This window comes from Pelobates fuscus, chromosome 12 (genome assembly GCF_036172605.1).
Source record: "Pelobates fuscus isolate aPelFus1 chromosome 12, aPelFus1.pri, whole genome shotgun sequence".
NCBI classification, from domain to species: domain Eukaryota; kingdom Metazoa; phylum Chordata; class Amphibia; order Anura; family Pelobatidae; genus Pelobates; species Pelobates fuscus.
The window spans coordinates 96,036,145-96,058,447 of NC_086328.1; the positions used below are offsets into that span (position 1 = coordinate 96,036,145).

The following is a 22,303-nucleotide window of genomic DNA, read 5'->3' on the forward strand; positions in this document are numbered from 1 at the left end:
CCATTTAAACAAAAGCTGGAAAAAAAACCGCAATAATTTCTAAGGCAAACATATAATGCATGTATAGAGGGCACTTTGTGCCAGAAAATACAAAAGTGGAGCAATCACCAATTTTTATAAATTTACCCCAGAGTGACTGTTTATTATGCAGTGCGTGAGAAGTAAAAATGGGATGTGTGGCTTATAAATTGTGACATTCAGGTATCTTGATGTTATCAGCCCATACTTCTATATCCATGGCTTCACATGTTTTGACTAAAATACATTCAATAAATTTAATATAAAATGTTAGAGGGGCAGGGCCTGGACGCCATGCCGAGCAGACAGGCATGCAGGGAGCTCCTCACTTCACTCCAATGAATCAGAGTTTTAATTGACTTTTGGAGCCCCTTCTCAACTCATATGAGTACTCTCCTGCTCCTGCACGCACCTGAGTCTAAATCTGGCAACTCTAGAGCCGGGGATCTGTGTTTACCGGAACTCGGCCGGAGGGGCCTGGTGAGACCTGTAGGCGGGAGGGACGACCGCTCTCCTGCCACGGGACGGCTCGAACATTGAAAGCAAGAAGATTCTGGTGGGTGGTACCCATTTACCCCGCCTGGGCCAGAAGGGTTATCCCGGTACACACTGGACGGGCCTCTGCTACCGTTGACATCAAGCTAGCAGTCCCGCAACTAGCTGACAAAGCAACACTCACCTAAGATGCAGCACAGATGCAGCTATCTCCGCTGAGGGTATCCACTTTCGAGGTGTTATAAGCAGTATGCCTGGCGTTCTAGCACACAGCCACCAAGAACATGGAGGTCATGGGGCCACCTGAGGAAACCAGCTCTAATCCACCTGAGCCTGGTGCCCTGGACTTTATCCACATCCCTGGAGGTACGCTATGGAAGTCTTTAGGAACACTGACCGACACTCAGCAGAGAGCTTTGCTGCTCGAGAGAGAAGCTGGGGCCCTTAGACTGGACTCTGGTCAACATCATGGATCACAGGGATGGAAGCACTGTCTGAGGTCTAGTCTGAGAACCGGAGTGGGCTGACTTCAAGGCTTACGGCACCTAAGCACAGAAGCTCTGCTTTACTGTTTGGACTACCAGCTAGCCACACCACATGTCTCAATAATTTTTTGTGTTTTGCGTTTTAAAGTACCTGTATATTCTGTTAAGTGTGCAGAGTGGGTCTGGGATTAACCCTCAAGGGCCTGTCCGGTGTATTTTGAGCCCTAGTTAGACCTTATCCATAGGGGTTATATATACTACACATTAAGATGCCTAAGTTACCTAGTGGTTTCATAACCAATTTTATTGACCCTCTTTTCCTAGTTTTTTCCACCTATGGCTTACTGCTTGATTATAACCCTCATTAGTGCGAAAGCTTGTCTCTTACTCTGTCAAAATGCCTGATTTACACAGCACAATGTTTCACACAAATCTTGTATGTTCGCTTTAACTGAAAATGAGGCCTGCCTAATCTATTAGAGTTTATGCATTTACAATTTATTAATGATGCCTACGCACATATCTCTGCTCATGTAAAAGCTTTGATTGTGTATTGTGCAAAAGTTGTGATTGGACCACCGTACTGTCTGTTTAACTACGCCTCAATAAAAACTAATTAAAAATGACGGAAAAAAAAAACCAATTGCAATAGATTTACTTTTAAAGCAAACTGATAAATACCTATTTAAAATACATTACTTCCTGCTTGGTTTCTGGTTTATTCATTTACTCAGAGCAATAACCATTCATCCACAGGTTTTATATATCTGTTGTAAAGCATAACTGTCACAGCTTTGGAAGTTGCACCATTGAATAAAATGTAATGACTAAATTAAAGCAGATTTTCATTTATTCAAACCTTCTGTTAACTGAGATGTGTTTTGCTGGAGGTTAAAGGGTTACTCCATCCACCGTGATCACTTCAGGGATTAGAAGTGGTCATTCTGGTAAAAGTCTGGATTTTCAGTGTTTCAGCTTGAAACTCTAAACATGCTTAATTATTTTAATTGTGTGCTGGGGGCTAGTTGCACGCTGCACCTAGTAGCCTAATGTCAATTCTGTTCATGTTTTGCGTTTGTTGTCATGCTGCCGCTACACAGAGTATTATTGCTGTAAAGCTCTGTTATACACTCAGATACACCAACAATATGGAACTCCTAGAAAAGTGGGGCATTGGGATAGAAAAGAGGGACGGAGGAATTTGGTCCCAAAATAGGGAGTGCCCCTCCTAAAATGGGACACTTTAATTAATGTATTTATTTATAAAATATTTTACCAGGATGGATGGGTAAACTGTTGCTGGCTACATCACAGGCATTACAGTAAGCGCTCTGAGTGAATGAGTACATTTAGTTGTAGCTAGGAATTGTATGGCATAATTCCCATTTTGCCTCTGATTATATCTTAATGAGTAGGCCCCTACCTTCACATTTAAAGATACATTTTAAAGATATTCTGTCATTAAGTGTGAGCAATTTTTTTTTATTTTTTAATACACAGTGACAATACATATAAAACATGCAAAGTTAGTTTAGACATCCCTAAGTAGGCAGTGAAAATATTGACATCAGTGCCACCATCTTGTCCCCATCTGGCTGACTCAATTGCAAGGAATTGTGTCATCAACACGTTTCCACGGTATTTTTACACATGGGAAAGATTACTGTAGTTGGGCAGACTAGACGGGCCGAATGGTTCCTATCTGCCGTCACATCCTATGTTTCTATGTTTCTGTATAGACCTCTATGTAAGATCCTTCAAGATCGCTGATGTCATAGATATTTTCCTCTCCACTCACACATCCTTCCATTGATGATCACATAAGAAGTTGCCTATTGCATCATCACTCATGATTCACAGCTAGGAGGATTTAATATCTGTTATGGCTTACTGGACCTTTAACAGCTTTGAAATTGCTATTCATAGAAAAATAAAAATGTAAAATTATTTTACACACAGGGCCGGTGCAAGGATTTTTGCCGCCCTAGGCAAAAGTAAAGTTTGCCGCCCCCCCCCCCCGCCCCCATATGACATCACAATGCCCCATGTTAACTAACGCAAGTGCTGCAGTGCCGCCGTGTTTACATTAAAAGGCCTGCAGGGACAGGCTATAGACACCAGAGCCACTACATTAAGCTGCAGTGGTTCTGGGGACTAAAGTGTCCCTTTAATGTGAGGTAAATTAGAGATTAGTGCCACGAATAATATACTAGATTGCCTACTTACAATCAGATGAGGATGGCGATGGGCTCTAGCTGCAGTCTGGCTCCACTCGTCTAGTGTATAACAGGCTCTCTGGAGGCTGTTTGTGTTCTGGGAGAACGGAAAGCAGCTCCATTTTTTTAAAGGCCCTTTACACAGCTCATGGTCTGGGCCCCAGGGTCCACCTTCATGTTCCACCAAATAGTTTGTTCACAGGAGTAGGGGATGTCCTGATATGTGTGTAAGGAATGCATTGTGTGAATCTGTGTTTGTATGTGTAAGGGCTGCAATGTGTGTTTCTGTGTATGTACGGGATGCAGTGTGTGCGTCTGTAAGGGGTGCATTGAGTGTGTGTAAGGAATGCATTGTGTGTTTCTGTGTGTGTAAGGGATGCATTGTATGTAAGGGTTGAATTGCTTGTGTGTGTGTGTCTGTGTGTGTAATGCATTGTGTGTTTTTCTGTGTGCAAGGGGTGCATTGTGTGTGTGTGATGGACGTCGATCTCTCCCTCCTCCCTTGTCACTCTTCTCCCCCTCTCCCTCCCTCGTCACTCTCTTCTCTCTCCCCCCCTTGTCCCTCTCTTCTCTCCCCCCCTTGTCCCTCTCTTCTCTCCCCCCCTTGTCCCTCTCTTCTCCCCCCTTGTCCCTCTCTTCTCCACCCTCTTGTCCCTCTCTTCTCCCCCCTCCCTTGTCACTCTCTTCTCCCCTGCGTGTCCCTCTCTTCTCCCCCCTCCCTTGTCACTCTCTTCTCCCCTCCCCACTCTCATTCCCCCTCCTAACCCCGTCAATTCCACTCCCTGTCAATTACTTCCCCCCACCTTGTCAATTTATTTCCCCTCCCTTTCAATTTATTCCCCCACCCTGCCTGTCCATTTATTCCCCCACCCTCCCTGTCCATGTATCCCTCCCTCCCTGTCCATTTATTCCCCCCCCTCCCTGTCCATTTATTCCCCCCCCTCCCTGTCCATTTATTCCCCCCTGTCCATTTATTCCCCCCCCCTCCCTGTCCATTTATTCTCCCTGTCCATTTATTCCCCCCTCCCTGTCCATTTATTCCCCCCCTCCCTGTCCATTTATTCTCCCTGTCCATTTATTCCCCCCCCCTGTCCATTTATTTCTCCCCCCCTCCCTCTCCATTTATTTCTCCCCCCCTCCCTCTCCATTTATTTCTCCTCCCCCCCACTCTCTCCATTTATTTCTCCTCCCCCTCCCTCTCCATTTATTTCCCCCCCTCCCTCCCTCTCCATTTATTTCTCCCCCCTCCCTCTCCATTTATTTCTCCTCCCCCCACTCTCTCTCCATTTATTTCCCCCCCCCCCCCTCCCTCTCCATTTATTTCCCCCCCCCTCCCTCCCTCTCCATTTATTTCCCCCCCCTCCCTCCCTCTCCATTTATTTCCCCCCTCCCTCCTTCTCCATTTATTTCTCTCCCCTCCCTTTATTCCCCCCCCCTCCCTCCCTCTCCATTTATGTCTTCCCCCCCCCCCACTTTATTCCCCCCACCCTCCCCTACCTATGTTGTAGCGTGGCCGAGCTCTGTACTGTCCGCGGGTACAGTGATCATTTGTTTCCTGTACCCGGCCGGACTAAAAGGAAGTGAACACTCAGTGTTCACTTCCTGTTAGTCCGTCCGGGTACAGGAGACAAATGCTCCCTGTACCGGCGGATCATACAGGGCTGGCCACGCTACAGTGAGGGAGTGACAGGAGGGAGCGCTGAGCGCTTCCCTCCTGTCAGCTCCTCTCTTCATGCTGCGCCCGGGCGGTGCGCCCTCATGGACGCACCAGCCCGGGCGAAGCTGCAGCTGCCTGAGGCTCTCTGCAGAGCGCTCGGGCGGCTGCAGCATTAGGGGGGCCGGCGCTCCTGGCGGCGCCCCTTCCTAAGGGGCGCCCTAGGCGGCTGCCTAGTCCGCCTTAATGGTAGCGCCGGCCCTGTTTACACATTTACACGTTATATAAAATTATTTTACACATTTACACGTTAATATACCCAAAAATTCCACCCTCTCACTGAATTAATATATATATGTATTTTTTTTTAACTATTGTAATTTTTGTTGGAACCGAACTGCAACTTTTTAAAATGTGCTTTTATTGCATTACAGATGCGTAGGGTTATTTTATTTGGAAGTATGCCCAAGTTGAGAGGAATAGTATCCATTTTTCCCCCTAATCACTGGTATAGAAGAGTACTCGAACATTTCTGTTTCTTTTAGATTTCGGTTGTGTAAGAATATTTAGTCTGTTAGTCCTCTAGTTAAAGCTGTTCTGTAATCTGCTTGTGGTTGGATATAAACAACCAATTTATATACTATGGTTCTGGTTTTAGGTTTGCAGAAGAAGAAGCTATCTTGCAGAAAGTCAGTTCAGCTACAGTAGGTATTAGATGTTCTTTCTGTCCCTTTGGCTGCTGTGTGTGGTGTTTACTTGTTCGTTTGTCAGTGCACTCTCTGTGTTTTAACAGCTGGCTATCCGCGGGCAGCAGGTTCTTAGCCAAAATGCTGACAGGCGTCACTGATTATCCTGCAAAAAGCAATCTCCCCATCTTACTAAAACAGAGAGAAGGATCCCCTACGTGAATTGTGGTGACTAGTGCTCCACGCATAATGAAGCCCTGTGCATAAATCTCAGGGCTGAATTTTCAATTGACAATTAAACATTGTACGGCACAGTGGTCTGAGTGTATATGCAGTATGAAGGAACAGCACACTTGTTGTGGATGTATGAAGTGAGATGTCTTTTCTCATCCCATACAACCAGAAACAAGAGGACTAAGGTCTTCCGCTTGGGCTAGCAGATACAGCTTTCTATCAGCAGATCAAGATTAAGGCGCTTGGAGATACTGAAGAGAGTCCAAAAGTGTATGCCTTCATGTTCCCCCCCTAATCCGCACTTCTTACCCCAGGTCGAAAACAAATGAAGAAATCTGAGATCAGCAACAAGCTGTGAGATCAGAGCATTACACTATAAAGGACATCAGACTAGAACACCCTGCAGAGTTTTCTGTTAGTTTTAATCCGCTTTCATTGTGTTTTGTTCTCCTTACTGAACACTCCACTGAAGACTTAATGCTCATTTTTTTATTTTTATTAGTAAAGGGATAAGTCATAACAAATACAGAATCTTTTTAAAAATGTTTATTTTTTTTTGCAATTAACCTCTGCGATTGGATATCTCAGCCTAGCTAATGCCTCCACAGGTTTCTGTTGGTGAATTGTAGATTTCCCATAATGCTCCACTGTACTTAATAAGAAAAAAATGCTGTGCAGTTGGTGAGACAAGGGAGCAGTGCTCCGTTGCCCGACATAATTACAAAAACCCTAAAATCAGGGCAATTTTGACATGTTCCTCTGTCATATATGTATATTCTCATATATATTATATGCCAGGGGTGTATATCTTTAAAAGAACACTTAAAAAATTTAAATATATATTTTTAATAAGTACAACACACGGTAATACATTTTTTGATCGCAGTGCCTTGGCACCCTTGGAGTCTAAGCAGTCTGTTTAATAATGGTTTGACATCTTACCTGGGATCCACATATAGGAACACGCCAAGCACCATAGCCATTATAGTGTACTGAAAAAGAGCACCTGGCACGCTCCCAGAGTAAGTTGTTAAGCCACTTACAAACGGCGAACAGATTCTGGCAGACCTCAGGTAAGTTGTCAAAGCATTTGTACATGTTCCCAGTTTCTCTCAATTGATTACACCCACACCCACGTTCTTCTGCGAAGTGTTGCCATGGTAACCCCAGAATCTGGGGCCTGGGACTCCCTGAACAGTCCGGGCCCCCCAGGACCGCAGGGCCAATGACAATCGTCATGGTTGTCATTCACTGATGGCAGCCCTGTTCACAATTGTTCACATACCATAACTGGAAATCTGCCAAGTGTCTCGGGCTTTCACAACAGTGGTGACTCGGCGTGTTGAACCTTACAGTTAGCATAACAAAAAATACCTGTGGCCCAGTATAAAATATGATCCCTGTGTGGCAAAAGCAAATTGGTACCAGAAACATCACCTCATCAAAACCACCATTAATTGAATACATGCTCGCCCTATGAATGGAAAGAAAATAAAGTAATAAATGTACATTTGGATCAAATGTAACACAGAGAAGTAAAAATATATGAAGTCAAACATTTGGGAGAGAAAAGCAAACTCCTGTAATTGAGAAAGTGTATTCAGCCAAAGATATTGAGACAACCAGGGCTAATGTGTCTGGGAAAACTCTCCTTTGAAATAAAAGTTGTTGGTTCCTTCCAGTAAATTGATAGAATGTTTGGGAGGGTGAGTTAATGACTGTCTATATATTGCTGTATATTGTAAAACAGTTTTTTATTGTCCTGAGGACAGTTCCCATGGGCTGGGGTAGGCAAACTTTGGCATTCCAGATGCTTTGCCAGGATTATGGTGATAAGAGTATTATGGGAGATGTAGTCCACAACATCTGGCGTGTGGAAGATTGCCTACCCCCTCCCCTAGGGAACTGAAACGTCAACTTTTTTCCTACGTGATTGGAATTGAAGACCTAGAGTGTTGGTATGAATTTATAACACACACACACACACACACACATTTATAACACACACACACCAACGTTTTCTAGAATATTTTTTCAACTTTGATCCCATTGCATAGAAGGCATGGTAAGTCAGTAAGTAAGTGAATAGTTTGAAGAGCACATTTACCAAACATGTAGACTACGGGCAACATTGTTCCTGGTTTTAGTACCCGTAAAGGTGATTGATAATGAGAAAGCTTTAAGAGATGTTTACGTGCACTTGATGTATACGTTTCTCAAATCAGAGGCTGATGCCCTGAAACTTAATAGTCTGAATCTATCCGCAAGGACAGTCCATCCCTTACAGCTAAAAGTTGTCCCTTTTAATAGAATAATCTACAATCCTCAGGCTAACCTTCAGAGTCTTAGACCATCATTTTTTTTTTTTTCTTATCTAACATATAATTGCCTGGCAGAGGAGAGATTCATTGATGATATAATAAACCTAAAGGGAAATAACTAGAGCAGCAAGCCAATGTCAAGCTTTAAAGTAGAATATAAAACAGTCCCTGAATTTATACATTAAACTGGAGTGGTGAGCCCCAATGATTCCATATTTTTAGTCCCCAAGGTATTTGTTGTGCAAGCACTTACTGAAGATATAATCTTCCTGCTCCAGCCGATTGCATCCAGTTTGGTTCCTGATCTAGATGTTAAGATCCATGGGCTCAGAATATTCTGGCTATAGAAACCAACTTCACACCTTCTGCAACAGAAACTTCTCCTAGTTTGATTTATGGTCACTTTTATCACTGTGGCAGCGTGAAGTTATTCCATAGAAGTATGTCTTTTTTGTAGGTACCCACATGACTAATTTTGACCATGTTCTTGAAACAAAATCTCTTATCTTGTAATTTTGGTTGGCTTCAATGGCTGTTCACCTTATGGGTTTGACACCAACGTGCACAGTTTGTTCTAGAGACTGATTTGTCTTTGTGTTGATGATGAGACAGAGTGTATGTTTCCCCAAAGCGTTTATAAATCGAAGATTTCAAAGATTTTGTCATTTATGTTTATATGTGATTTTGATATTCTTCTTTTTAAACTTTGAAGGTTGCTGCACTTTTTATTTTTTTTTGTAAATGAGGTTTAGTAAGACAATTGAGTACTAAAATGAGGTTTAGTAAGACAATTCTAAAGGTTTAATTGAATTAAGGGAAAACTCCCACCGTTGCAATTATTTTATTTTTGTTAAAGTAAAAAAGCAACATTATAAAAGAGAACTAATTTGCTATTTTTATGTTCTCACTTGAGGAGGAAAGTTTTCCACCCATTAGTGACCTTTGGTAGACTTTTTTTTAATGATATGGGGTTGGTAGATCAAAATGTAGCGTCATGAGAATGTTCTTATTAATGACAGTTCAACTTTGCAACACTTGGAACTAAGGCATAACAAGGCTTCCTGGCAATGCTCATGCAGAGCCAATCTCTGTTCTCACTGTGTTTTAGTGATTATCAAAGCAACACTGTCATTTGAAAGTAGTTATTATAGAAAATAGTTCATGGACATTGTCTTATTGTGAACTTGAAGATAATGATCATGGGAGAGCCACTGATGATTCAACGGCAAGCCAATCTTGTCCTATGCAAGAGGACATGTTAAGGGGATGTAAAGAAAGAGGACAGTACTTATTTAGCGAGTTCCCTGCAGTTGTGCTGTTTAGATAATTAGGGTATTTTTCTATATCGGTTGAAAAGAAGATCTGGCAATTTGTGCTTTATATCGTAACGAATAATACTTTCACTGGTTGGTCCTTGTGCAGTTAATCTGCTAGTATGGAATGCAATGTGAATAGTTTACCCTTTTCTTAAACAGGCTATTTTTAAATGGTTATAAATGGCAAAATAGAACTCCAGTAAATCAAAGAAAGCGAGAGAAGATTAGATCAGAGCTTTCTCTTGAAGGCTACGTTCATTTCTGTAAAACAGACTTATGACAGTACCTTTTTTATGATAGTTAATGTTTCAGATCAGCAAACTTAACGATTGCAAAAGGAGGGAATAATTCCCACTAGAAATGCAGAAATGGTTATGGTATAATTACCTATAGCACGTTGTAGTGGTTATGGTGCCAGGAGCGACCTGGCTTAATACCCTGTTGTAATTAGGCAAGCTGTTTTAGAACAGTTTGACTCCTGACATGTGATCTGCGGGAGGCCGCTTCCTGACTCTCTGTAGCCTCCTGGAGAGCCGAAAGGTTAAATTGGGCTTGATTTAGAGCGGAGAGCTCCTGGTTGCAGTAGCTGAAGAGAAGCATGCTGCAGTGATTATGGTGCTTGCAGTGTACCTTTCAAACATAAAAAGGCATCAGGTTTTATTTTTGAATACTTGCATACAAATCTTTGTAGTACATGAACAAACACTAATTTGTATAAATAATCCAAGCACTAATTTGTGATGTCTACGAATTTTGTAAGTTTCTAACACTTGGAAATGATTGATTTTAAAGTATTGTAAACGATCAAAAAAACAACCAAAATGATGAATCTACTACAAGTCACCTTTAATTATATTTTCTATAACATTGTGCCAAGTGCTGCCGTGGAAATTTGCTTTGTCTTGGTGTCTATAGTCTATTCCTGCAGGCTCAGCTATGAGAATGCTGCCTTTTCAGGGAAAAGGCAGTGTTTACATTGCTGCCTAGTAACAACTCTAGGTGCAGTAACTCAGACGCCCGCTAGAGGTGTTTCCTATTTCAGTGCTGCATTCAGCATCTTCACGCTCTGCATTGAGAGTCTGAATGCTCCCCATAGAGATGCCTTGATTGGATTAATCTCTACGAGGTGATGCTGACTGGCGCACATTGTGCAATAGCCTCCCGAAGCTTTCCTGTGGGAAAGAATTGGAGCGACTGAGATCATCAAGACTGAGGAGGCAGGGCCACGGAGGCAGGGCCAGCTGCAGCGAGTCCCGCACAACGATGGATAAAACCTAATTAAGCTTTTCACTCCATTCCAGGGGGGTCCAGATGCCTAAATAGGTTGTCCAGCTCTATAGTGTTAGGAATGCATGTGGTTTTCCTTGCAAATAAATACATTCTTTATCTGGCAGTATTTATGATTGCAGTGAAACACTGACTACATGGCTAACAGACTGACAAATTTGGTTCCCTTGAGAGGGAGCTGAACCTGTTAATAATGGCAAGTAACAAACAGGTTGCATAGAGGCTACCTGACTTCATCTGTGATGCCTTAAAGGGCCACTGCAGGCACCCAGACAACTTCTGCCCATTGGAGTGGACAGGGTTCCAACTCCCACCACCCTTAACCCAGCAAGTGTAATTATTGCAGTTTTTATAAACAATTACCTTCCAGGGTTAAGGCCTACTCCAGTGGCTGTCTATCAGACAGCCATTAGAAACACTTCCGTGTTCTTAGAACATGAAAAGTGTTTTAAATAATGCTCGATGTCCTCACGCTATGCATGAGGACCTCCAGCATCACCAAAATCCCCATAGGAAAGCATTTAATAGGGGAGGAGCCTGACCCAGCGCAGAGGGACATCGGCGCTGGATTCAGGTAAGTCACTGAAGGGGTTTTAACCCTTTCAGCAACATAGAATGGGGGGTAGGAGGGTGGGGGGCACTGCAGGAACCTGCAGTGCCAGGAAAACCGATATGTTTTCCTGGCACTAGAGTTCCTTTAAAAAGAAATACATATTTATAAATATTAAGTTATTGCGTGGGTGATGCATGTTCACATCCTATCTGGCCATTTCAAAAATGTTAGTTACTCACAGTGTTCATCCCTTTGTGAAAAGGATGATAAATACACTGCTTAGCTACAACATTAAAAGCACTGACAGGTGAAGTAAATAACAATGATTATATTGTTGGCACCTGTCAAGGTGTGGGATTTATTAGGCAGCAAGTGAACTATCAGTTCTTGAATTTCATGTGTTGGTAGCATGAAAAATGGGCAACACTGAATATCTGAGTGACTTTAAAAGGGACAAATGTGATGGCTAGACGGTAAGTCTTGTGTGGTGTTCCCGTTATGCAGTGGTTAGTACCTACCAAAAGTGATGAAAGAAAGGACAACCGGCATCAGGGTCATGGGTGCCTAAGGTTTATTAATTCCTGTCTAGTCCGATCACAAATAAGAGCTGCTCCAGCTCAAATTGCTGAAAAACTTAATGCTGGCCCCGACAGAAAAGTGTCAGAACATTGCAGTTTGCTGGGTATGGGACTGTGTAACAGCAGACCTGTCAGAGTGCCAATAATAACCCCTGTCCACAGCCAAAAAATCCTTCAATGAGGATGTGAGTGTCAGAACTGGACCATGGAACAATGGAAGAAGGTTGCCTAGTGTATTAAAATCACATTTTCTTCTAGGTCAAGTGGATGGCCAAATGCATATGCATGGCTAACATGAGGAGGAGATGACAGCAGGATGTACTTTGGGAAGGCAGGCGGTGGGGACAATCTTTTGCTATGGGCAATGTTCTGTTGGGAAACACTGAGTCGTGGTATTCATTTGGATGTTACTTTGACTCGTACCACCTGCTTAGAGATTGCTGCAGACCATGTTTAGCCTTTCATGGCAATTGTGTTCCTTGATGGCAGTGGCCTCTTTCAGCAAGATATTGTACCCTGCAAATCATTTTCAAGAATGGTTTGAGGAACGTGACATAGAGTTCAAGGTGTTGCCTTGACCTACAAATTCCCCAGATCTCAATCCAATCCAACCGGAATGTGCTGGAGCAACAAATCCAATCCATGGCGGCGTCACTGTCACGACTACTAATGTGATCCAACACGCAAACCTATGTAACATCTACATAAAATAGAAAAATAGACAGAACGTAAACCGGTCCTTAAAAAGGCCGGACTAATACTTTGAAAGACAGAGAATGGTCAAGGTAGCCAGAAATACACAAGATTGATAAGAAAGCCAAGTCAGGGAAACCAGAGATCAGAATAGTCAGGAATAGCCAAGGTCAGAATACCGGGAATATCAATAACAAGGACAAGAAAACGCACTCTCGGGAACCAGGAACAGAAACCACGACAGGGCAATGTGGTAGGGAAATTCAGGGGTTTAAATATCCCTCCTTGGGCTTTGATTTGTCAGGGCTTGGCCTCTGACCCCAGAAAGTGCGTGTACGTTGACATTGTTTGCGCAAACTTTGGAGGCGGAGCTAAAAATGGCCACGACCTCGTGGTCGGCGCCATTTTGGATCCCACGTGTGAAGGGGACGGACGCCCCAGCGGGTCGGCTCTCGGCTCATTGCTGAACAGGTAATTCCTCCCAACTTGTTAGCATTGTTGCACCGATTGGGTGCGACCACGTGCAGCCATGAGCTGGGGGCCGTGACAGCCACCATGCAACTTGCAGGACTTAAAGGATCTGCTGCTAATGGTATTGTGGAGTCCATGCTTTGATGCATCAGAACTGTTTTGGCAGCATGAGGGGGACCTATGTGATATTAGGCAGGTGGTTTTAATGTTGTGACTAATCCGTGACTAATTTGCTGCTGTTTCAAATGTACGTATAGTAATTTTAATTAGGTGTTCTGTGATTATATAAGACACAAAGACACAAGACATGAAAACACTGTCATTGTTTATCATTAAATTGTGAACAATCACAAATTTGAAGTGAATTCTTAAATTTAGCCCAAAAGAGTGTCATGTGCTGCTTTAGTTCCTTCCTTTAGTTCCCACATCTAGAGAAACACCAGGGAACTGCACCAGGGCAGCACAGCGTGAGTGCACTTAAATCTGGACAAGAGGGGGAAGAAGGACCTTAGGGCTCTAGCCAACAGCTCCGTTGGGTACTGAATGTTCCTCTAGTGAGTTAATAACATTGCCGCGGTTACCACTGCAACGCTCTGTCACAGCACAATGCCAGATCTTGTGAGTGTGAACTCTGGCTAGAGCTCTAGCTCAAACTGCACCACCTACACACACTACATCTCTTATAAACACTTGATCCCCTATACACACACACACACACACACACACACTGCACCACCTACACCCACACACACACACACAAACTGCATTTCCTAAACACACCCCCTCTACAGCCGCAACACACACTGCATCACTTATACACACACACATACACTACAACCCCTATACACTCTCACCCTCTATAATCAGTAGCCACACATATTACACCACAAACACAACACATCTTTACCTGACCTTTTTACACAAAACACCACACAACAATCAGGTCACTCTACACACACACAATCCCACAACACAATACCTTATGTCCTTTTGTATCCCACAGAGACACCAGAGACAAGTACCAAGCAAATGCTGCACAATCATGCCAATAAATTTACTTGCGCTGAGCAGAACAGATATAGGGCCTTTTTCTCATGCGAGAATAAGAACATTGGAAGAATGGAAGAACATTGAACCAACATGCTCACTTTGAAAGGGGTGTGCATGTTATTGGTGATGACACATCCCAAACCAGGGCAATCTGCCTTGATGACTCTCACATGCTGGCTTCACTGACAAAGCACATCTGCGTCAGAATGCAGTGACATAAGTTACTCCATTCTTATGTTGGAGTTCCTATATATGAACGTCCTCTAGGTGTGTATGCCTGCTTTCATCTGTCACTCTATTCTTCCCCATAGAAATCTACACTGGAGAATTAAAGGGACAACCCGGGCACCAATACTACTTTACTGCATTTGATAGATTTTGTCCTCATTAATATTCTGTAGTTTTGTGCATGCTCAAATCTTTATAGTTTTTGCACAAAACAAATAAATGTTTTGCAGAATCCTGCATCATAAGCCTGCCTCCTTAGCCACCCCCTCTCATGCCAGAAAGACTTCCTCATCAAAGGTATGCACACAGTCTCAGCCCAAACCTCACCAAATGCTTTAAAGTAGTAGTAGTGCCCGGATTGTCCCTTTAATTGTCAGGTGGGGGAGGGGCCCAATGGTTAAAATTATAGATTACATTTAAGGCTCTTTAATTTAAAGCTAACGTGTGCATGTCATGACAGGTACACTTTAAGATATAGCCCATTAGAGTGTATTTAAGAGAACACCATAAAAATCAATACATCAGCTTGCACAAATTCACAAACAGAAATTAGATTTTAGTCCACAAACTCGTGGATTAGGAGATCACATACAGGTAAGTAATCCAAAAGAATTTATATATATTGTGCTTGCTTAATCTATATATATCGATCTATATGTAAGAGCTTAGAGCTTTTGACGTGCGCATGCTCCCTCAATGTCTTTGGATCAACGCCACTTGTTTTGCAGACAGCCATACGTTAAAAAGAATAGATTTGTTGGAAATGGAACTGCGAGCCATGACTTAAAGTAAAATTGAATCTATATATTTTGCCAGCGCAATTTATAGTGGAGTTTATATTGTCTAGAAAGTAGTAGCGTGTCATGTGTGCATGACAGATATACTTTAAAAGCACCAACCCATCTTTCTGTAGCAGATGCACATCTTTCGACAAATCCAGGAGGGTGTATATGGATTGGATAAATTATTACATAGAGAGAATGTACCGTAAATCCTTATAGACATTAAAAAAAAATAAAAAAAAAAATCCAAGATATTCTTATAATTATATAATATATATAATATTATAATACAGAATTATAATATACATAAATATAAATGATTTGCAGATCTGTATTTGTCTCTGTTATGTTACAGACTGGTGTTCTAGATTCCTGTTGTTCACATAAATTTAGGCGATGCCTTATCTGTGACAGATCTGTTTCTTCCCCGAGCAGGTGGAACATCTGCATTGGATTGGAAAGCTTAGGCTAAGTAATCATTTTAACAGCAATTCTGCTGAGAGACAGCGACGGCTTCTCTTGGTCTTATGATTCCTTAAGGACTTTTGGTATTACAGGATTAATATTTTTCGGCATGTATTGTTTTGTTTCATTCAGTTGAAACTGAAGATCTATATTTTATAAAACAGGGTTTTATTGCTATTGAGATCATGGCGTATGTATATTTTTTTTGTCTTTTTTTAATGTGAAAATTTGACTACTAGTTGGGGGAAATGTGCTTATCATGATTTGTTTTAGTTGGTGGGTGAAATTTGTTGATTGAGGCAAAAAATTCAGTATCTACTATATTTGTTGTTTCTTTGTGTTTTTGAAGCGATGCACTGATACACACACTTTAATATGCAGATGTGTGAATGGCAAAGTATACCTTTCCTAAGCAGAACGGGTAGGTGGGCATCTAAGGCATGTCAGTAATGATGGACAAGCCTGTTATGTCAATTGAGCCACAAAGGGGACTTGTCAGCCTGCCATGCCTGCATCTTGCCTCCCCATTCAGGGATCCCCAATATCAGAGTACTCCCGAAGTGCTCTTAGCAGGGATGCCCTGATTGGGAACATTCATGCAGGGCACCAGGGAACTAACCCAGATTGGTGGGACAGAAACACAAATTCAGAATGGGGATATTGAGTCTGTTCTTTATTTTTTTCCCCCGGCATACGGTGCATAGACAATTTAAATATCCAGAGTTTTGTCTATCGTGTACTGTCTATTTCCCCTGATTGTACAGTGCTGTAGAATATGCTGGCACTTTATAAATGCCAGTAGTAATGGTAATAATCAAGGACAAACTAAATCGCATCCCAAAAAGTGATGTACCTGCATTGCTAAAAGGCTGTACTAGACCGTCTAACCTGCTCTGCCAATACGTTTTGAGATATGACTCACACAGAAACAAAAACCTACTCGCATCCATGTAACATACGTAATAATATATATTGGTTCTGGGTAGTCTAATGTTTTCTAATCCTCAGACCGGGGATTGTGATCGGGGATTGGATTTAATAAAATGAGACCACTGCAGTATTCTCACGCAAATAAATACAAAATAAATCTGAAATGGTTCTAAAGTTCTGGTAGGAATCATGGAAGTTGTAGTGCAATGCAAAACAAGGAGATTTTTTTCCAGCACAGTCTTGGTTACCACCAGCTGTTGAAGTTCAAATAACATATTTTAGAAAAACTTTGGCTCGACAAAGGCCACATTTCAATCATGGAAATTGGAGCTCGGAATATTGAGAATTCTGTGTTTGTTGGTTGACCTCGACCAACCAAATGAATGTAAAATATTGAAAGACCTAGTAATTAGTCTTAAATCCACCAATTATGTTCCATGTTTGGAGCAACGGATAGAATAAACCATAATTATGCAAGAGTCCACTCCCAATCCCCAACTCACCTTTTTGAGCAACTGAGGCCATCACAACTGCTCTGTACTTTGATCTAAAGTCATATATCCAATCACAAACATGGTGACCAAAATAGCTTTTTGTGTTTGGTACAGTGTCTTCCACTAGCCACAAAAACATTCCAATGTTTTTTCCAATTCTCTATTTTTATTTTATTTCTACATAAACATTATATCCCACAAACATTGTAAATCGCTTAAAATTATACCTTTGCAAACATATATATATATATATATATATATATATATATATATATATATATATATACTGCAGTAACAATAGCTAGGCATAGTGGAGATAGCTCAAAATTTGTATGTTAGACTTATTAAAGACTCTATTACCCACAGGTAAAAATAAAGAACAAACGGAAAAAACTTCCATTTAGTTTTTTTTTAGTTTTTTTTAGTTTTTTCTGGCATAAAATCTTTCGAGCACTATATTCCAGACTTAAATGTTATATTCTGCACACAAATAAGTATATGCAGTGTGACCTGGTTTAATCAATGATATGCAATCAATTTTTCATGCAATATTCTGTCGTCACTAATCTGCAAAATTGATTATCCAACTAAATTGACTACGCATGGCCATGTCCACTCATGAACCATGGATAATTGATGGCCTGCTCTTAACTGAAATAAAAATTAGGTTTTATTGGCATATTGCCCTGCTCAAACAACCTCTTCTCTTTGACCAAGCAATCAATGTGTCTCCGTTCAAGAGGTGTTGTTGGATTCAGGAGCCATCGACCTACTGCTAGGGAATGCAGGCGAATGTATTCTTCTAAAATCTGTAAATATACAAGAGGGGAAGTCTAAAATCATGAAGTAATAACGCTTTAGCTAAGCTTGTTGCAATTCTTAGCAAATTTAAAAAAATAATCCTCCGACAATTGCATTTTTTTATGCATGCTTAATAATTTGTGTTTGTGATGTTTTTGCAACCTGCTCTTAGGCTTGCACCCGCCTACGTTTCTACTTATTCCCAAGTTATTGTTAAGTTAGTTTTCCCTTTTTTATAGGTTTATCATTTTTAATTTATAGGTCTTTCTAGAATTGCTTACCAAGCTTCAGTCTTGGGCTAGCAGCTGTTTTATATTGTACTTTGATGTACTCTCTCGTGACTCCAATACCTTCTCAAGTAAAGCGATTCTACAGGAAACCTGTGTATTGTTCCATGTTACGTATCCCCTCTCCCTCTCACCATCAGCCCCCTCTTCCTCTCCCCATCACCCACCTCTCCCTCTCACCATCAACCCCCTCTCTCTCTCACCATCAACCCCCTCTCACCATCAGCCCCTCTCCCTCTCCCCATCACCCACCTCTCCCCATCACCCCCCTCCCTCTCACCATCAGCCCCTCTCCCCATCACCCCCCTCCCTCTCACCATCAGCCCCTCTCCCCATCACCCCCCCTCCCTCTCACCATCTTATGCATGCACTTCAAATGTAGCCTACTAAGCTTTTACCTTTATGTGAGATGTGACGGAGGTTCTGTACTCCAGCTGAGTATCTCCACCCAGTTCGCTTCCTAGTTGCTTGCAGGGACCCTGGAGTACTTCAACCCCAGTCGCTGAGGCTTCACTGGGGTCTCACTGGAGCTTTTCTACCCTATCAGGCTGCAGCTCTCCTTCCAGGCAGGTATCATCCCCTCTGCCTATTTCTCTGCAGCCCTTGTTCCAGGCAGGTATTCACCTTTGCCTGCAACGTGATAGCTCTTGTCTTTATAAAGACACTTGCAGTTCTCAGACCTAGCTCTTTTGGATTTGTCCCATGGCTAGAGGGATTGTGCAGAAAGTCAACAGGTATGGCAACTCTGTGGCCAGGTTCCCTAAAAATCCACATAGGAGACACCGTTCCAAAAGGAACTAACACACACTGTTTTATTTTTACTCGGGACTAACACATATGCTCATTACACTTAGATTGCTGTGACAACCACAATGACATAATTATAAGGGTTTTAAGGGTTAATTATAATTACATGCCTGCAAAATTAGTATTATGCAAATCCACCAGAATATGCAAATTAAGAAGCCTTGCTATTCAGGTAGTGCATTTAGCTGTTACTACCAACAGAGGGCGCTATACAGGCTCCATTGCCAAATCCACCTAGTTGGTAACAAGCATCAGCAGGACAGGAGACCATACAAAACAATATGCAAACACATTATAAACACCCTGCACCTATAATGGAAACAGGGAACTAGGGGAATGATATGGTCTTTAATACATTATTACATTGGTGGTATCCGCCACATAAGATTACCTGTATGCTACAATAAAAAATCTAAATTACAAAAAATAAATTAATCTTCCACATATCTAATATTTTATATATACATTTACATTGTTACTTAGTTTTTGTCCTAATATTTGACTGCTCAAATTGGGGTCCACATCAGAGTCTTGAAAGCACAGCCTGTTAATATTTAAAGGAACACTTGAAGTCCATCTACAAGAACACTTGAAGTCGGTACATATTATTTTTTTTTTTTTGCAATATCTTTTATGCTAACATGGATTCAGCATCCATGTTGGTGTCCCATAAAGTAGGACACCGGTTGGTAGGGTATAATGATGGCAAGCTAGTCCAAAGGGGGTAGCCTGAAGAATAGGCATGCTAGCCTGGCATGATACCACTCCGGGCTGACTGCCAATCACGTATGCTGGCTCTCTAATGGCGGAGTATGTGGCAAGTGCTGTTTCAGCACACTCTGCATAATCCTATTGTCCAAAAGCAGGACACCAGGGAACAAAGTCGGGATGGCAGGACAGCAGAGGCCCCTCTCTCCATCACCCTCCTCCCTCTCACCATCACCCCATCTCCCTCACCCCCTCTCCCTCTCTCCATCACCCCCCTCCCTCTCACCATCACCCCCTCTCACCATCACCCCCCTCTCACCATCACTTCCCCTTACACCATCACCCCCCCCATCTCATCATCACCCACCCCTGTCACCATCACCCCTCCTCTCACCCTCTCACACACAGGATCACCCCTACACACACAGTATCCACCCCACACACAGTATCACCCCCCTCACACACACTGTCATTCCCCCCACACACTGTCACCCACAACAATGTTGTGTCACCATACTCCCTCACACGGTCACCTCCCCACACATTGTCACCCCTCCCCACACTGTCGTCACCCCCACACACTGTCAGTCTCTTCATGCATCCACACTCACATTATCCACTCCTAATCTTGTTAATCTCACCCCTCCAAACTCACCTGCCCTCACTCTGCAACACTCACCCTATCACATTAACCCCCCTTACTCCGGTCACACTCGTCCCTCCTACCATGCCACAATTGCCCTGACACACTTACCTCCACTCGCCCTGTCACACTCCCTCATCAAACCATGTCATACTCCCTTTCCCTCATTCTCTCTCACAACCCCCCCATCCCATTTACCCCCTTCGCCCTGTCACGCTCTCCCTGCCACTGGTAAACCTTTACTCACCTTGTCACAGTCACCAGCTGAAGACATTCATCATACACACACAGTCAGGAAACATAGCTTTGCCATAAACACAATGCACAAAGGCCACAGGCAGACAGACCCCCATACACACAACACACTTCAAGCAGCTACTACATACACATACGGTCCCAGACAAAAACGCAAAAATAACACTAATCCAGCCTGAAAACCCATAGCACCAGAACCAGCTAACAGAGCTAAGTTGGCTAATGCCTTTTTTCCAGCCTCAAAAGCAACCTAAGCTGCACCGCTGAGATGAGGCCTACCGCACGCTCACAGCCACAGACCTCGAGTCGCTCCTGTGGAAAAACTTTGCGGACCACCCAGGCGAGGAGGTACCACTAAACGAAACGGCTATGGGCCGGAGATCGCAAAAACCTATGGCAGGGTCTGACAATAGGGATATTGGGACAATGCTACAACGACTGGCACAAGCCAAACCCCCTCCGCCGCCAGAACAGCGGAGAGATGCGGAAACCGAGCCGGACAGACGGGAGCCAGAGGTAGCATCAGCACCAGCCCCCCTGACAACTTCGTCCCTATCCATGGACACCTCCGACCACGAAAGGAGACCTGAAAATCCTCCTCGCTGACATTCATAAACTACTGGCGGCAGACTCAGCCAAGCTCAAATCGGAGTTGCAAGCAGTCAGAGAGAAAGTGGGAACTGTCGAGGACAGCATAGCAGATGCACATACCAAGATCAATGCGGTGCAGGACCTGGTCCAACAACTCCAACAGAACCAGAGAATCCTGACTGGAAGGCTCACGGTCATGGAGGACCGACACCGCCGTTCACATATAAAAATCAGGGGGATCCCAGCAGCGGTGTCCGCGGAGGATCTGCCTCACTATATAAGGCACCTACTGGCTACTATACTACCACCAACCATGGCACGCAAAATGACTGCTGACAGCATATACCGCCTCCCCACAACAGCTCACACAAAACCTAACACGAACCGAGATGTTATCGTACGCTGCCACACAGTCCTAGAAAAAATTCAAATCATGCAAGCCACCACTCACCTTCGAGAGCTCCGAGCTGTCGTTCTTCCAGAACCTGACAAGGGCTACCCTGCTATGGAGGAAATCCTGCGGACCCGTCACCACCCAATTACGACTAGCAGGCCTGCCGTACAGGTGGGGGACGGACAACTCCATAATAGTCACACAAGCTGGCACCCAGCACGTCCTACACAATATGGACAAAGCCGTGCCCTTCTTACAAAAACTGGGCCTGCCCAACACACCAGCAATGTCGGGGCAACCTACAAGATCCTGGGACCCGACCATGGTTACACCCTTCGTCCCGTGCACCAGAGAGACTGCGTCAACAGATACATAAGGCACAGAGCGGAGCACCCGCACACCACTGCACATCTTCCAAGGGAAGACCCTCGGTGATATCGATGGGACTTTTGAAAACGATAACCAAGACTGGTTCGAACCAAGCTTTCTCTAAATGTTGTTCCTTGTTATTATTGCTCTCTTTAACAAATATGCTTGGACTTGCCCCCCCTGACTACTATATGTTATATAATGTGACATCTCACCTTACCGCCTGACAGGGGACCGATAAACACTACTCCCGCACACAGATGTCACCTGGTTTTAACTGCTCTCAACTTGTACATAAATAATATGCAATGACTCTCTTGTTCATAACTATGTTATGCCATGCCTATATCCGGTTTGCACCTGCCGTTGTAGCAGAGCAAACCTGTCTGTTAACCATTTACACTAACAAAATAAAGAATTTAAATTTGGACAGTTGGGAGGCGTGGGTTCTTATTGTTCTGCAGATTTACAATTTTCATTGTTGGAATAATA

At 43.1% G+C, this 22,303-nt stretch overlaps 1 protein-coding gene across 2 annotated transcripts in view; it reads left to right on the plus strand.

The window, feature by feature from the left end:
* The window catches only part of TSPAN4 (tetraspanin 4), a 528,357-nt gene that overhangs the window by 79,697 nt on the left and 426,357 nt on the right, over positions 1-22,303 (plus strand). The window contains exon 2 of one of the 2 annotated variants that reach the window (XM_063437236.1): positions 5,527-5,572. The exons of the other annotated variant lie outside the window; for it this stretch is intronic. The gene's annotated coding sequence lies outside the window, so the exon portion shown is untranslated. The remainder of the gene's footprint in view (positions 1-5,526; positions 5,573-22,303) is intronic. 2 annotated transcript variants of the gene reach the window in all.